General features: G+C 40.4%; 1 protein-coding gene across 6 annotated transcripts in view; it reads left to right on the top strand.

Moving 5' to 3' along the window:
- Positions 1–16,480, top strand: part of C2CD5 (C2 calcium dependent domain containing 5) — a 584,106-nt gene that overhangs the window by 297,171 nt on the left and 270,455 nt on the right. The gene's annotated exons all lie outside the window — the stretch shown is intronic.

The following is a 16,480-nucleotide window of genomic DNA, read 5'->3' as shown; positions in this document are numbered from 1 at the left end:
ATAAAGTTTGCCCCTTGAAAGGTATATTAAGTAATTTGGACTTAGAAGTTACATCAGCTGACCAGGATTTTAGCCACAGCGCCCTACGTGCCTGAATGGCGAATCCTGAGTTCTTAGCCGTAAGTTTGGTTAAATGTACTACGGCCTCCGAAATGAATGAATTAGCTAGTTTAAGGACTCTAAGCCTGTCCGTAATGTCGTCCAGCGTAGCTGAACTAAGGTTCTCTTCCAGAGACTCCATCCAAAATGCTGCCGCAGCCGTAATCGGCGCGATGCATGCAAGGGGTTGCAATATAAAACCTTGTTGAACAAACATTTTCTTAAGGTAACCCTCTAATTTCTCTTGTTAAGTGTATCCAGTCCACGGATCATCCATTACTTATGGGATATTAACTCCTCCCCAACAGGAAGTGCAAGAGGATTCACCCAGCAGAGCTGCTATATAGCTCCTCCCCTAACTGCCATTACCAGTCATTCTCTTGCACCCAACGAATAGATAGGATGTGTGAGAGGACTGTGGTGATTATACTTAGTTTCATACCTTCAATCAAAAGTTTGTTATTTTATAATAGCACCGGAGTGTGTTATTCCTTCTCTGGTAGAATTTGAAGAAGAATCTACCTGAGTTTTTCTATGATTTTAGCCGGAGTAGTTAAGATCATATTGCTGTTTCTCGGCCATCTGAGGAGAGGTAAACTTCAGATCAGGGGACAGCGGGCAGATTAATCTGCAAAGAGGTATGTAGCAGCTTATTATTTTCTGACAATGGAATTGATGAGAAAATTCTGCCATACCGATATAATGTAAACTCAGCCTTAAATGCAGTAGCAGCAACTGGTATCAGGCTGTCATGTATGTATATTTTACACTTCAGTATTCTGGGGAATGGCACTTCACTGGAATTATACTGTATGCGTAAAACTTTAGCCTAATTTGCAGGGACTAGCAACAGGCTTTTTAATAACACTCAATTTATTAATGTTAAACGTTTTTTGCTGGCATGTAAAATCGTTTAATTTTCTGAGGTACTGGGTGAAAAAATGTTTTGGGCACTATTTTTTTCCACTTGGCAGTCGTTTTATTTAATTTATGACAGTTTACTGATCTCTCTCACTGTTATGTGTGAGGGGGAGGGGCCTTTTTTGGTGCTTTTGCTATGCATCAAAAAATTCAGTCAGAAGTTTATTGTCTTCCCTGCATGATCCGGTTCATCTCTACAGAACTCAGGGGTCTTCAAAACTTGTTTTGAGGGAGGTAATCACTCACAGCAGAGCTGTGAGATTGTAGTTGACTGTGATAAAAAAAAAAACGTTTATTTCTGTATTTTTTTATTTTTTTTTCTGCTATCAGGGTTAGTTATCCTTTGCTAATGGGAGCAATCCTTTGCTAAAATTGTGTTTTTTACAAAGATTTGATGCTATAACTTTTCAGTTTATTAATTTTCAACTGTCATAACTTTTTCTGTGCTTCTTATAGGCACAGTTCGTTTTCATATTATAGTAAATTACTTGAAAAGTATTTCCAAGTTGCTAGTTTATTTGCTAGTGTGTTAAACATGTCTGATTCAGAGGAAGATATCTGTGCTATATGTGCTAAAGCCAAAGTGGAGCCCAATAGAAATTTATGTACTAACTGTATTGATGCTACTTTAAATAAAAGTCAATCTGTACAAATTGAACATATTTCACCAAACAACGAGGGGAGAGTTATGCCGACTAACTCGCCTCACGTGTCAGTACCTGCATCTCCCGCTAGGGAGGTGCGTGATATTGTAGCGCCGAGTACATCTGGGCGGCCATTACAAATCACATTACAGGATATGGCTACTGTTATGACTAAAGTTTTGGCTAAATTACCAGAACTAAGAGGTAAGCGTGATCACTCTGGGGTGAGAACAGAGTGCGCTGATAATATTAGGGCCATGTCAGACACTGCGTCACAATTTGCAGAACATGAGGACGGAGAGCTTCATTCTGCGGGTGACGGTTCTGATCCAAGCAAACTGGATTCAGATATTTCAAATTTTAAATTTAAGCTGGAAAACCTCCGTGTATTACTAGGGGAGGTGTTAGCGGCTCTGAATGATTGTAACACAGTTGCAATACCAGAGAAAATGTGTAGGTTGGATAAATATTTTGCGGTACCGGCGAGTACTGACGTTTTTCCTATACCTAAGAGACTTACTGAAATTGTTACTAAGGAGTGGGATAGACCCGGTGTGCCGTTCTCACCCCCTCCGATATTTAGAAAGATGTTTCCAATAGACGCCACCACACAGGACTTATGGCAAACGGTCCCTAAGGTGGAGGGAGCAGTTTCTACTTTAGCTAAGCGTACCACTATCCCGGTGGAGGATAGCTGTGCCTTTTCAGATCCAATGGATAAAAAGTTAGAGGGTTACCTTAAGAAAATGTTTGTTCAACAAGGTTTTATATTGCAACCTCTTGCATGCATTGCGCCTGTCACGGCTGCAGCAGCATTTTGGTTTGAGTCTCTGGAAGAGACACTTGAATCAGCTCCATTAGATGAGATTACACACAAGCTTAAAGCCCTTAAGTTAGCTAACTCATTTATTTCAGATGCCGTAGTACATTTAACTAAACTTACGGCTAAGAATTCCGGATTCGCCATTCAGGCACGCAGAGCACTGTGGCTAAAATCCTGGTCAGCTGACGTTACTTCTAAATCTAAAATGCTTAATATACCTTTCAAAGGGCAGACCTTATTCGGGCCCGGGTTGAAAGAAATTATCGCTGACATTACAGGAGGTAAAGGCCATGCCCTGCCTCAAGACAGAGCCAAACCTAAGGCTAGACAGTCTAATTTTCGTTCCTTTCGTAATTTCAAAGCAGGAGCAGCATCAACTTCCTCTGCACCAAAACAGGAAGGAGCTGTTGCTCGCTACAGACAAGGCTGGAGACCTAACCAGTCCTGGAACAAGGGCAAGCAGGCCAGGAAACCTGCTGCTGCCCCTAAGACAGCATGAATCGAGGGCCCCCGATCCGGGAACGGATCTAGTGGGGGGCAGACTTTCTCTCTTCGCCCAGGCTTGGGCAAGAGATGTCCAGGATCCCTGGGCGTTAGAGATCATATCTCAGGGATACCTTCTAGACTTCAAATTCTCTCCCCCAAGAGGGAGATTTCATCTGTCAAGGTTGTCAACAAACCAAATAAAGAAAGAGGCGTTTCTACGCTGCGTACAAGATCTTTTATTAATGGGAGTGATCCATCCGGTTCCGCGGTCGGAACAAGGACAAGGGTTTTACTCAAATCTGTTTGTGGTTCCCAAAAAAGAGGGAACTTTCAGGCCAATCTTGGATTTAAAGATCCTAAACAAATTCCTAAGAGTTCCATCGTTCAAAATGGAAACTATTCGGACAATTTTACCCATGATCCAAAAGGGTCAGTACATGACCACAGTGGATTTAAAGGATGCTTACCTTCACATACCGATTCACAAAGATCATTACCGGTATCTAAGGTTTGCCTTTCTAGACAGGCATTACCAGTTTGTAGCTCTTCCATTCGGATTGGCTACGGCTCCGAGAATCTTCACAAAGGTTCTGGGTGCTCTTCTGGCGGTACTAAGACCACGAGGAATTGCGGTAGCTCCGTACCTAGACGACATTCTGATACAAGCTTCAAGCTTTCAAACTGCCAAGTCTCATACAGAGTTAGTACTGGCATTTCTAAGGTCGCATGGATGGAAGGTGAACGAAAAGAAGAGTTCTCTCTTTCCACTCACAAGAGTTCCCTTCTTGGGGACTCTTATAGATTCTGTAGAAATGAAGATTTACCTGACAGAAGACAGGTTAACAAAGCTTCAAAATGCATGCCGTGTCCTTCATTCCATTCAACACCCGTCAGTAGCTCAATGCATGGAGGTGATCGGCTTAGTGGTAGCAGCAATGGACATAGTACCCTTTGCACGTCTACATCTCAGACCGCTGCAATTGTGCATGCTAAGTCAGTGGAATGGGGATTACTCAGACTTGTCCCCTACTCTGAATCTGGATCAAGAGACCAGAAATTCTCTTCTATGGTGGCTTTCTCGGCCACATCTGTCCAGGGGGATGCCATTCAGCAGGCCGGACTGGACAATTGTAACAACAGACGCCAGCCTACTAGGTTGGGGCGCTGTCTGGAATTCTCTGAAGGCTCAGGGACAATGGAATCAGGAGGAGAGTCTCCTACCAATAAACATTCTGGAATTGAGAGCAGTTCTCAATGCCCTTCTGGCTTGGCCCCAGTTAACAACTCGGGGGTTCATCAGGTTTCAGTCGGACAACATCACGACTGTAGCTTACATCAACCATCAGGGAGGGATAAGAAGCTCCCTAGCAATGATGGAAGTATCAAAGATAATTCGCTGGGCAGAGTCTCACTCTTGCCACCTGTCAGCAATCCACATCCCGGGAGTGGAGAACTGGGAGGCGGATTTCTTAAGTCGTCAGACTTTTCATCCGGGGGAGTGGGAACTTCATCCGGAGGTCTTTGCCCAAATACTTCGACGTTGGGGCAAACCAGAGATAGATCTCATGGCGTCTCGACAGAACGCCAAGCTTCCTCGTTACGGGTCCAGATCCAGGGATCCGGGAGCGGTTCTGATAGATGCTTTGACAGCACCTTGGACCTTCGGGATGGCTTATGTGTTTCCACCCTTCCCGATGCTTCCTCGATTGATTGCCAGAATCAAACAGGAGAGAGCATCAGTGATTCTAATAGCGCCTGCATGGCCACGCAGGACTTGGTATGCAGATCTAGTGGACATGTCATCCTGTCCACCTTGGTCGCTACCTCTGAAACAGGACCTTCTGATCCAGGGTCCCTTCAAACATCAAAATCTAATTTCTCTGAAGCTGACTGCTTGGAAATTGAACGCTTGATTTTATCAAAACGTGGTTTTTCTGAGTCAGTTATTGATACCTTAATACAGGCTAGGAAGCCTGTTACCAGAAAGATTTACCATAAGATATGGCGCAAATACTTATATTGGTGCGAATCCAAGAGTTACTCATGGAGTAAGGTTAGGATTCCGAGGATATTGTCTTTTCTACAAGAAGGTTTAGAAAAGGGTTTATCCGCTAGTTCCTTAAAGGGACAGATTTCAGCTCTGTCCATTCTTTTACACAAACGTCTGTCAAAAGTTCCGGACGTTCAAGCTTTTTGTCAGGCTTTAGCTAGGATCAAGCCTGTGTTTAAAATTGTTGCTCCACAATGGAGTTTGAACTTAGTTCTTAATGTTTTACAGGGGGTTCCGTTTGAACCCCTTCATTCCATTGATATCAAGTTGTTATCTTGGAAAGTTCTGTTTTTAATGGCGATTTCCTCGGCTCGAAGAGTCTCTGAGTTATCTGCCTTACATTGTGATTCTCCTTATCTGATTTTTCATTCAGACAAGGTAGTTCTGCGTACTAAACCTGGGTTCCTACCTAAGGTGGTCACTAACAGGAATATCAATCAAGAGATTGTGGTTACATCTTTGTGTCCTAATCCTTCTTCGAAAAAGGAACGTCTGCTACACATTCTAGATGTAGTCCGTGCCCTGAAATTTTATCTACAGGCAACTAAGGATTTTCGACAAACGTCTTCCCTGTTTGTCGTTTATTCTGGTCAGAGGAGAGGTCAAAAAGCTTCGGCTACCTCTCTCTCCTTTTGGCTTCGTAGCATAATACGGTTAGCCTATGAGACTGCTGGACAGCAGCCTCCTGAAAGAATTACAGCACATTCTACTAGAGCTGTGGCTTCCACTTGGGCCTTTAAGAATGAGGCTTCTGTTGAACAGATTTGCAAGGCTGCAATTTGGTCTTCTCTTCATACTTTTTCCAAATTTTACAAATTTGACACTTTTGCTTCTTCGGAGGCTGTTTTTGGGAGAAAGGTTCTTCAGGCAGTGGTTCCTTCCGTATAAAGAGCCTGCCTGTCCCTCCCGTCATCCGTGTACTTTAGCTTTGGTATTGGTATCCCATAAGTAATGGATGATCCGTGGACTGGATACACTTAACAAGAGAAAACATAATTTATGCTTACCTGATAAATTTATTTCTCTTGTAGTGTATCCAGTCCACGGCCCGCCCTGTCACTTTAAGGCAGGTAATTTTTCCATTAAACTACAGTCACCACTGTACCCTATGGTTTTCCTTTCTCTGCATGTTTTCGGTCGAATGACTGGTAATGGCAGTTAGGGGAGGAGCTATATAGCAGCTCTGCTGGGTGAATCCTCTTGCACTTCCTGTTGGGGAGGAGTTAATATCCCATAAGTAATGGATGATCCGTGGACTGGATACACTACAAGAGAAATAAATTTATCAGGTAAGCATAAATTATGTTTTTTTATCCATTGGATCTGAAAAAGCACAGCTATCCTCCACCGGGATAGTGGTACGCTTAGCTAAAGTAGAAACTGCTCCCTCCACCTTAGGGACCGTTTGCCATAAGTCCCGTGTGGTGGCGTCTATTGGAAACATCTTTCTAAATATTGGAGGGGGTGAGAACGGCACACCGGGTCTATCCCACTCCTTAGTAACAATTTCAGTTAGTCTCTTAGGTATAGGAAAAAACGTCAGTACTCGCCGGTACCGCAAAGTATTTATCCAACCTACACAATTTTTCTGGTATTGCAACAGTGTTACAATCATTAAGAGCCGCTAAAACCTCCCCTAGTAATACACGGAGGTTCTCCAATTTAAATTTAAAATTTGAAATATCTGAATCCAATCTGTTTGGATCAGAACCATCACCCACAGAATGAAGCTCTCCGTCCTCATGTTCTGCAAGCTGTGACGCAGTATCAGACATGGCCCTAGTATTATCAGCGCACTCTGTTCTCACCCCAGAGTGATCACGCTTGCCTCTTAGTTCTGGTAATTTAGCCAAAACTTCAGTCATAACAGTAGCCATATCTTGTAATGTTATCTGTAATGGCCGCCCAGATGTACTAGGCGCCATAATATCACGCACCTCCTGGGCGGGAGATGCAGGTACTGACACGTGAGGCGAGTTAGTCGGCATAACTCTCCCCTCGCTGTTTGGTGAAATTTGTTCAATTTGTACAGATTGGCTTTTATTTAAAGTAGCATCAATACAGTTAGTACATAAATTTCTATTGGGCTCCACCTTGGCATTGGAACAAATGACACAGATATCTTCCTCTGAATCAGACATGTTTAACACACTAGCAATAAACTTGCAACTTGGTTACAATCTTATTTAACAAAAACGTACTGTGCCTCAAAGAGCACTAAACGATTAAATGACAGTTGAAATAATGAACTGAAAGACAGTTATAGCATCAATCCTTAAAAACAACACAACTTTTAGCAAAGGTTTGTTCCCATTAGTAAAGTAACAATAATTAAATTTGAAACATAAAAATTACAGAGCAACGTTTTTAATCACAGTCAATATATAAGTCTCACAGCTCTGCTGAGAGAATCTACCTCCCTCCAAAGAAGTTTGAAGACCCCTGAGATCTGTTAGAGATGAACCGGATCATGCAGGAAATACAAGAGTAACTGACTGGAATTTTTTGATGCGTAGCAAAGAGCGCCAAAAACGGCCCCTCCCCCTCACACACAGCAGTGAGAGAGAAACGAAACTGTCACAATTAAAACAAGCAACTGCCAAGTGGAAAAATAATGCCCAAATATTTATTCACTCAGTACCTCAGAAAATGCAAACGATTCTACATTCCAGCAAAAACGTTTAACATAATAAATACCTATTAAAAGGTTTAATGTACTTTTAACAGAGTAATTCCGGTGAAATACCATCCCCAGAATACTGAAGTGTAGAGTATACATACATGTCATTATAACGGTATGGCAGGATTTTCTCATCAATTCCATTCAGAAAATAAAAACTGCTACATACCTCAATGCAGATTCATCTGCCCGCTGTCCCCTGATCTGAAGCTTTTACCTCCCTCAGATGGCCGAGAAACAGCAATATGATCTTAACTACTCCGGTTAAAATCATAGTAAAAACTCTGGTAGATTCTTCTTCAAACTCTGCCAGAGAGGCAATAACACGCTCCGGTGCTATTGTAAAATAACAAACTTTTGATTGAAGTTATAAAAACTAAGTATAATCACCATAGTCCTCTCACACATCCTATCTAGTTGCTGGGTGCAAGAGAATGACTGGGAGTGACGTAGAGGGGAGGAGCTATATGCAGCTCTGCTGGGTGAATCCTCTTGCATTTCCTGTTGGGGAGGAGTTATATCCCAGAAGTAATGATGACCCGTGGACTGATCACACATAACAGAAGAAATATTTCCATCGGCTGTATGTCATATTCTAATTTAAGGGTTACCTTCATCCAATATGTTACTTTAGACCAAAACTGACCAATCTTTGGGCAAGCCCAAAAACAGTGAAAACGATCTGCCATTGATGAGCTACATCTGGAGCATACGCACCTAGTCTTATACCAACTAGATAGTCTTGCCGGAGTTAGATACGTCATTAGTGATATTTTAATCTGTGATTCTCTCCACGTGGTCAGAACCCAATTTTTCTCTGTTATTTTAAAGGCATTCACTATGACTTGACTATCTATCTCTGGAAAAAACTTACTCCATTTTGCAATTATGTAATCAACTTGCTCTGCAGAGGGCCCCTGATTGAGAAGAGAGTAGAACAGAGCAATGGAGCATAACCCCCTTTGAAAGATATTAATCCTCATTTGTAACTCACGAAGTGACCAATCCGCCCCATATCTTTGCTTTAATTCAAACACAAGATGCCTTAGTTGTAAATAAGCATAAAAATCTTTATTCGAAAACCCGAATTGGTAGCTTAATTCTCTAAAGGTTACAGGAATTAAATCTGAATCTACCAGTTGGTTAACAAATACCATGCCCTTGGAAGACCATTTTCTGAAGACTTCATCTGACAACCCTGGTGGGAATATTGGGTTACCTGTGATAGGTAGATATTTAGAAACATGTGGAGAACAACCCACAACCATACAAAATTCTTGCCATGCTGTAATTATATATCTAAAGGTAATCAATGAAAAGATTGTCGAGGGAAGAGCGGTAATTGGGCAGTGTAAAATAGCATCTAAGCGAAAAGGTGCTGTCACTGAAGTCTCCCAGGCCACAGCAGCGACTTGTTCTTGTTCTGTTAGCCAATCCACTGCGATCTTAACCCGTGCTGCCACACTATAGAGATGTATATTAGGGAGAGTAAGCCCTGCTGCTTCTTTACTATTCATAAGGCGAGAGACCGAAATACGAGCTTTTGCACCTTTCCAAAGAAATTTGGAACATGCCTTATTATATTTATTTATATCTGCTTTATGAATAGGTACTGGAACATTCTGTATAAGATAGAATAACTTCGGGAAGAGAATGGTTTTTATAAGCATGACTCTAGCGGTTAGAGAGATGGGAAGCTTTACCCAGTCTTCCATTTTTTCTCTGCAATCTAAAAAACATTTGGTAAAATTCAAATTATACCATTCGTCCGGATTTGAACTAAGATTTATACCTAAATAAGTTATACGGGAAGCTTCCCTAAATGGATGCTTGAAGCCTTGATCTTTTTTGTTTAACCATAGGAGCTCAGATTTTGCTAAGTTAATTTTATATCCCGAAATAAAACCAAAGGTTTCAATCATATCCAAAACAAGGGGAAGGGTCTTCTTTATACTGCTCAAACATAACAGTATATCATCTGCATACATTAATAATACCAGTTTCTGTCCCCCTATCTGAATCCCATCCAATTGTTGGCGAAACAAAATCGCCAAGGGTTCCAAAGAAATGTTGAACAGTAGTGGAGATAGGGGACAGCTTTGGCGAGTGCCTCTCTGTAATACTAAACGCTGCGACATCTCACCGTTAATGAGTAGTGATGAGGTCGGGGCACAATATATTATACGAATAAATTCCAACAGATGACCAGTCAAACCGAACTGTTGTAAAGAAAAGAATAGATGCTTCCATGAGATGCGATCGAACGCCTTCTCCGCATCGACTGTTAATAGAGCTAAATCAGTAATGTCTTTCTGTTTCGATCTTCTAAGTTTATTCCAAAAGAAGTCTAATAAAGTCATAATCTTACATATATTTTTAGCTGGGTTCCTCCCAGCCATGAAACCTGATTGGTTTTCATGAATTATTTGACTTAGATGCGGCCTCAATCTTTTTGCTAAGATCGATGTTAATAACTTATAATCCGAGTTTAATACGGAAATAGGCCTATATGAATCTGGGAGTTCTAGGTCTTTATTTTTTTTAGGTATTAAAGATATTACTGCAGCTGCAAAATAGGGAGAGCACTTATTATTCTTAATAAAATAGAAGTTAAATAATTCCACTAGCGACGGAGCTATCTGCTGTTGAAGGATCCTATAAAACTCAATAGGAAGGCAGTCTGGACCCGCTGCCTTATTAGTTTTAGCTGCCATAATAGCAGTAAGAATCTCCTCTGTCGTAATAGGGCCATTAATCTCTGCCAGTATTTCAGTGGAAATTTTAGGAACCTTAATTTTATCCCAAAAGATTGACTCTTTATCTACCTCTTGTTCTTCTGCTCTATAGAGCTTGCTAAAAAAAGTTATAGAAGACTTTAGTGATATCAGTGTTGTTAGTATATCTTTCATTGTTTGTTCTGATAGCCGTTATACTATTTCTATGAGTAGCTTTAGTTAGTCTGGCCAAGAATTTCGCCGATCTACCCACGAAACCACCATAAATGGCTTTTTGTCTTTGGGCCTCTAATGTGGTCTTTTGTTTAATAAATACATCAAGTGCGGTTTTAGCGTTTATGTATTTCCGCCAATTATCAGTAGTCCGCTCCCCCACATACTCTCTGTATGTATTCTTTACTTGATTAGACAACTGGAGTTCCTGTTGTCTAGTTTTTCTTTTAAGCTTACACATATATGCCTTAATTTTCCCTCTTAAGACAGCTTTCGCTGCTTCCCAAAACACTTCAGGTCTATCTTTGTAGGCATTGTTAAAGTTGTAATACTCTCTCCACTGATTATCCAACCAATTATGAAATTTGTTATTATTCAGCAAATATTTGGGGAAAAAAATGGTCTGATTGGCAGCAGTTCCTGACCTAGAAGCATTAAGTACTAAAGTAATCACAGCGTGATCCGAAATTAGTATGTCTCCAATGTCCGCTCTCCACTCTAACCCAATCAGGGGCTCCGCAATAAAAAAAAAGTCTATCCTGGACAAGGAATGTTGGCCCTTCGATAAGCAAGTATACAATCTCAAATCCGGGTTCTGTGTACGCCAAATATCTATTAAACCCAATTGTGAGCATATTTTCTGTAAAATATGCGTTTTGCTGTCCCGTATACACCTAGGAGATCTATTAGCTCTATCCAGGATAGGGTCCGCTATTAAATTAAAGTCCCCCCCAACTATCAGATTTTGGCCTGTAAATTTATGTAAGTTTACTATCATCTTATCCCAGAACTCCTTATCTGCTTTATTTGGTCCATATATATTACACAGCACATATTGTATTTTATTATACGTTAATTCTAAAATTATAAATCGACCTTCCGGGTCTATAACCGAGGATACTATTTTGTATTCTATGTTTTTACTGAAGAGGATCGCCACTCCTCTCTTCCGTGCATTATATGGGGCAGCAACTTCTTCACCCACCCACTTGGTCTGTAATTTCGGAATTTCAGATACTTTTAAATGTATCTCCTGGAGAAAAGCTATATCTGGTTTCATTTTCGCCAGATGATTAATTATCGCTTTCCTTTTTATTGGGGAAGTTATGCCCCCTACATTCCAGGAGGCCAATTTAAGAATATCCGACATCTGCCTTATAGCGTAATGTGTCTAACTCTCCCAATCTGCACAACATCCCTAGATAATTTGGGACAAGGAGAGGAGGAGAAGGAAAGAAGAAAGAGGAAGAAAAAAAAAAAAAAGGGATATATTTATTATCTTTTCCATAGTAAAAAACAATTTCACATTCCTGAACAAATAGATTCATTACATATATCCTTAAAGCTGTCACCATACTCCAAGCTATTGGCAGAAAACAATGGTGCACCATTAAATCCTGCCTACTACCTGGTACATAATCATCGGATACCCATCTCTTTACACAAAGCTCTTGCTTCGCTACTATTATTTAATATATATGAGGTACCTGCCTTGTCAACTAAGAGTTCAGCCTGATACACCAGTCTAACACTGCACTCTGCTTTCAAAAATTTAGAAAAAAAAGGAGACATCTCTCTCCTCTTAGCCGAAGTCTCGGCGGAGAAGTCTTGAAAGATCAAAATTTTGTGTGTATCAATATGTAGGGAGTTAAGTTTCCTGTAATATTTCAGGTATAACACCTTATCCTGAAAGTTCACAAATTTAAAAATGATGGGTCTTGGTTTAAGCGAAGTATTGTTTTCTCTAAATGGACCTATTCTATGTGCTCTCTCGATCAGGAATGGTGTAGGAGGAGAGGGTATCAAGAGCGCCTGAGGCAGGGTAACCGAGACAAAGAGTAACAGATCTTGAAATTCTACTGATTCAGGTAGGCCAATAACCCGCAAGTTGTTACACCTCGACCTATCTGCTAGGTCCTCAATCCGAGTTTGTAACTGGGATATGGCCTTACCCTGAGCAGATGTAGTTGAGCCATAGCTGTTTAATTTGTCCTCAACATCAGACACCCTTGACTCCACCTCCTCCATTCTAACTGTGAATTGCCTAATCTCATCCGTCAAATTAGATATGTCTGCCTTTATTTCTTGTTTAATTAAATCCAAGTGCGGTGTCATCAATTTGACCACTTCCGCAGCTAATTCTGTCATATCATTAAAGTAAAAGTTAATTGCCCCACGATCTTGTGAGGTGTCAAAAGGCACTTCTGTGTTTTTAGTGTTGCCTCGCTTATCTTTTTGCTTCAGTGGCATTTTAGGTGAAGAACCCTTCTGGTGCGAGATAAATCTATCCATTCACCACAATAAGGTTGTGCGTTAATGTGTGAGTACTAATATATAGTGCTTTTAAATTATAATAATAATAAGCCCCGAAGGGGTGATAATGATAAACTGTGTCTCCGTGCAAGAGAGAAAGAGAAAAAAAAAAAAAAAAAGGTGACTAGTGTCAGTATACAGAAAAAAGTTATCAAGTGAGGTAAAGTATTTAATGGTGAGGAAAAAAAAAAAAAAAAAGTGAATCTATCTTTAGACCCAGTGTATCGTGTAAGAAAAGTAAAAACACCCACATACAGAAAACAAAAATTGTGGTTCTACCTAATAATACCACTCCATGTGTTTTTTTTTCCTTTTTTCTTTAAGTTTTTAAAGTAGGAGGCTCTGACCTAACCTTTAACTTTCTTAAGATGGAGTACCCCTAATTACATTTTGAAATTAAATTCAATAATTTGAAACATGTTTAAAACTTGTCAATTGAAGATAGATACTTATTTGAAACACTTATCCAGATACTCTGTTTCCTTGCGTTTTATGGCAGTTATACAGACAAGTGATATAAGCGGGGGTTAAATACCTTACAATGTGTAGCGATTATATAGTATCTTATGCATGAAGACTAACATTAAATCTTTAATACCCCTAAATAATTTACAAAAATACTAAGTATCTAAGATACCAAAGCTTATGTTTGTAATACTACCTGATATGCCGCAATAATGGTCAGTTTGTGATATAATTTAAAGGACCTTACTTTATCACCAGTATCCCTTAACTTCTTACTTTATGTATGTCAGAACAGAGATACTATCCGTTCTCTATGGATTAACTAGCATTCACTATTTAAAATCCTATACTTAGTGCGGTAATTGAAAAACCATAGTTTCATAAGAATGTGCTGCTTATTGTGCACCTCAACTCTTACTCCCCATTACACCTATTTAATTGGGTCAACTCCTAGAGTAATCCAAACTAATAAAGCAGTTTTATCCCCAAATCAGCAAGCTTTCTATTTTCTTAGCACCTGCAAACAAAGGCATTAAACCAACAGATATATCACGTTTTGACAAAAAAATACAAAAATATATTTAGCCAAAATAAGTCCCAACTTCAGAACAGTCCTGTCATACTTATCATCGATAGAAATATACTTGTAAATGCCCCACTAAAATATATGTTCTAATTGTTCCTTTATATGAATGTATAGTAGCAGTCTAACAAAAAGATTTCCTTGAGGACTTTACCGGGATCACTTACAGTACCACCGCCGATGCGGTCGAGAAGGTGAAAAAAATTGTGGCTCCAATAGAAAGTTCTAACATTCAAATAGGCACATAAGGCCGAGTTATCACCAAGGGAGCATAAAACTCTATAGAATTACCCTCTCGGATTAGAAGCCGGCCTCCCGTTTTCTTATTGAATCGCCCAGACCGCAACTCTGATGGGACCTCTTCCACGATTCACGATGTTTACCACACCTAAGTATGCCTTAAACAGAAAGCGAACTGTAGCGATATCAGCCCCCCAGAACTGTAAATGTCCTGGTACTAGGACATGGACATCACCAGCCGAGGTTTCCAGCAGCCATGCTCACAGTCCCGCAAACCGTACTACCAGAGTGGGAGGCGTGTCCGCCGGTCCTAATCGGATTGGAGCAAGATGACAATGCCGGTCTCACACCCTCTTCTCATGCCATCTGGGCTCCCGCACTGCATCAGTTCTTCCTCTCGTAAGGTAGGAGATTGCTTTCAGGGGTACTTTTCAGCCTGGCAATGGGTTTCACTTGCGGGTCATGGCAAAATCTGTTAGGAGCGTTATAGTTAATCACAAGAAGCTCCAAATAGCCCCACCACTAGGATTCAACTACCTCCGGCCGGATATCACTTAACCAGACTCACGGCCCCACGAACCACAATGCCAGTATGGAGAGGTGTAACAGCAGGTCCAGGTCGGGTTAGAGTAAAAAGCCGGGCTCACACCTTCCTCACCCAGCAGCCAAGCTCCTGAACTGAAACAGTATTTCTTTCATGTAATTAGCAAGAGTCCATGAGCTAGTGACGTATGGGATATACATTCCTACCAGGAGGGGCAAAGTTTCCCAAACCTTAAAATGCCTATAAATACACCCCTCACCACACCCACAATTCAGTTTTACAAACTTTGCCTCCGATGGAGGTGGTGAAGTAAGTTTGTGCTAGATTCTACGTTGATATGCGCTCCGCAGCAAGTTGGAGCCCGGTTTTCCTCTCAGCGTGCAGTGAATGTCAGAGGGATGTGAGGAGAGTATTGCCTATTTGAATGCAGTGATCTCCTTCTAAGGGGTCTATTTCATAGGTTCTCTGTTATCGGTCGTAGAGATTCATCTCTTACCTCCCTTTTCAGATCGACGATATACTCTTATATATACCATTACCTCTGCTGATTCTCGTTTCAGTACTGGTTTGGCTATCTGCTATATGTAGATGAGTGTCCTGGGGTAAGTAAGTCTTATTTTCTGTGACACTCCTAGCTATGGTTGGGCACTTTGTTTATAAAGTTCTAAATATATGTATTCAAACATTTATTTGCCTTGACTCAGAATGTTCAACTTTCCTTATTTTCAGACCGTCAGTTTCATATTTGGGATAATGCATTTTAATTTAACATATTTTACCTTAAAATTTGACTTTTTCCCTGTGGGCTGTTAGGCTCGCGGGGGCTGAAAATGCTTCATTTTATTGCGTCATTCTTGGCGCGGACTTTTTTTGGCGCAAAAATTCTATTTTCGTTTCCGGCGTCATACGTGTCGCCGGAAGTTGCGTCATTCTTTGACGTTATTTTGCGCCAAAAATGTCGGCGTTCCGGATGTGGCGTCATTTTTGGCGCCAAAAGCATTTAGGCGCCAAATAATGTGGGCGTCTTTTTTGGCGCTAAAAAATATGGGCGTCATTTTTGTCTCCACATTATTTAAGTCTCATTATTTATTGCTTCTGGTTGCTAGAAGCTTGTTCACTGGCATTTTTTTCCCATTCCTGAAACTGTCATTTAAGGAATTTGATCAATTTTGCTTTATATGTTGTTTTTTTCTTTTACATATTGCAAGATGTTCCACGTTGCAACTGAGTCAGAAGTTACTACAGGAAAATCACTGCACAGTGCTGGAGCTACCAAGCTAAGTCTGCTATAAACTTTTGGTATCTGTTTCTCCAGCTGTTATTTTTATTGCATGTCATGTCAAACTTATAATGCAGATAAAATTTCCTTTAGTACTGTTACATTACCTGTTGCTGTTCCGTCAACATCTAATTTTCAGAGTGTTCCTGATAACATAAGAGATTTTATTTATTTTAAATCCATTAAGAAGGCTATGTCTGTTATTTCTCCTTCTAGTATACATAAAAGTCTTTTAAAACTTCTCTTTTTTTCAGATGAATTTTTAAATGAACATCATCATTCTGATACTGATAATGGTTCTTCTGGTTCAGAGGTTTCTGTCTCAGAGGTTGATGCTGATAAATCTTTGTATTTGTTCAAGATGGAATTTATTCGTTCTTTACTTAAAGAAGTGTTATTTGCACT

Source organism: Bombina bombina, chromosome 6, assembly GCF_027579735.1.
Source record: "Bombina bombina isolate aBomBom1 chromosome 6, aBomBom1.pri, whole genome shotgun sequence".
In the NCBI taxonomy this organism is placed as follows: Eukaryota; Metazoa; Chordata; class Amphibia; order Anura; family Bombinatoridae; genus Bombina; species Bombina bombina.
The sequence above is the reverse complement of the archived record's forward strand: the minus strand, read 5'-3'. Positions and strand labels throughout refer to the sequence as shown.